A 1,684-nucleotide genomic window follows, 5' to 3' on the forward strand; every position below is an offset into this window, starting at 1 on the left:
TTTTTTCCCCTAAACAGTGATTGACATACTTTCTCCATGATTCCTAGCAGTGTGTGTTAATGGAAGAGGCAGGGGATATATACTGGCTGTAAAGGTTCAGCTAAAGTGTTGTCACGTTGTTTTCTGTTTGGTTTTAAGATGTTGGTGTTTTGTGTTGCTCTGTGTGAAGCGTATCTCAAATTCCAGGAAATTTATGCTAGCAAAGAAAATAAATTTTGTGCGCATACTACTGTACTAGAAAGAAAACCTGGAATGTGCGTAGATCACAGAATGGTATGGGTTGGAAGGGACCTTTAGGATCGTGTAGTTCCAACCCCCTGCTGTAGGCAGGGACACCTCCCATAGCCCAGTCTGTTCACAGCCCCATCCAGCCTGGCCTGGAGAGCTTCTCTTGAATCAAATACTCAGTGAGAGTGAGGATGGAGCTGAAGGTTGGGCTTGGTGTGCAGCTCCTCCTGAAGGGCTGCAGTGCAGTAGGCTCACTCATTTGTGCTCATTACAACACTGCCTAACCTGCTGGCAGAAATGGTCCTACAGACCCAGGTAATATCATCAGACCAGTGTGTCTATTACTTGCCAGTTTTTGAATGCAGAATTCCAAGGCTTTTTATAGAAGTGGGACAGGAGGAAAAGTAGCTCTTTGGAAATCACTGGAGAGCAAGCTTTCAGGCAGTGCTGACAGAAGGGAGCTTAACCTTGTGTATGCAGGCAGAGAGCTGGTAACGTGGTGTGTGCCCGTTTTGCCTGAGGAGACTGAGAGCACTGACGTCAGAAGCTGAACATGAAGGAGATGATTACTTCTTGGTTATGTGGTACCTAAACGGACACAAACTGCTGGGTTCTCTTTGGCCACTCCCCTGCAGTTTGATGCATCTGCAAGCTGCAGCAGGAGGTCGCCTTGCCCCGAGCTTACTGGTTGCTTCAGGAAAGGCTGTGAACCTTCTTGCAGGGCTGCGTTGTTCCCTTGGAGGAACTCATATTCACATGATAAACCTGAGTTGTGCAATTGAGTCGTGCTGACTAAATACTGGCCAGTTCCTTGAGCGCTGCTGAGGAAGTGGAAGCTGCGAGCTGACGTGCAGAAGGTGCACAGGACTCCGCTCACTGCCAGAACCAGGCCTGGTGGCCGGCTTGGATCCTGAGCCTGCTGAGATGCAGAGGAAGTGCAGCTTCGTCTCTTTCACTGCAACGTTTTCCTCTCGTGTAGAAGGAACTGTATTATTTAATTACTGAAAAAAGCACAACACTAAATTTCAACTTACTTCCCTTCCCTTGTCTGAAAAAAGCCTTCCTAGTAAGTCCTAAGTAACAAAAGTGCAGAGTTAGCATTGTTTGCCTCCTTAATACTCCCATTTTATATTGATGATTTTATATTAATGTCTTGTTCCCACAACTGGAGCTCCATAACCAGCCGATAGCCAGCCTGCTGCAGTAGGCTTTCCTTGCCATTGCAGTGGCTTGTGCTGTCAGAAATAACAAAGTTTGGGGCTTTAGGCCATTTTTCTCCTTGCATGTGGTTTTAGTGTCTGGTATTTGTGATGGAAGTTAACAAAGAGGATTCTTTTGTGCTCTTGCTTCAGGCTTGATTTTGATAAAGGTGAAAGGCAGCATGCTTGCAGTTCTGTCTTACTTGGATATTCCCGTCTGTTGAATCAGGAAGGAGGGCTTGGGAGTTTGAGGGGTT

This window comes from Meleagris gallopavo, chromosome 14 (assembly GCF_000146605.3).
Source record: "Meleagris gallopavo isolate NT-WF06-2002-E0010 breed Aviagen turkey brand Nicholas breeding stock chromosome 14, Turkey_5.1, whole genome shotgun sequence".
Lineage (NCBI taxonomy): Eukaryota > Metazoa > Chordata > Aves > Galliformes > Phasianidae > Meleagris > Meleagris gallopavo.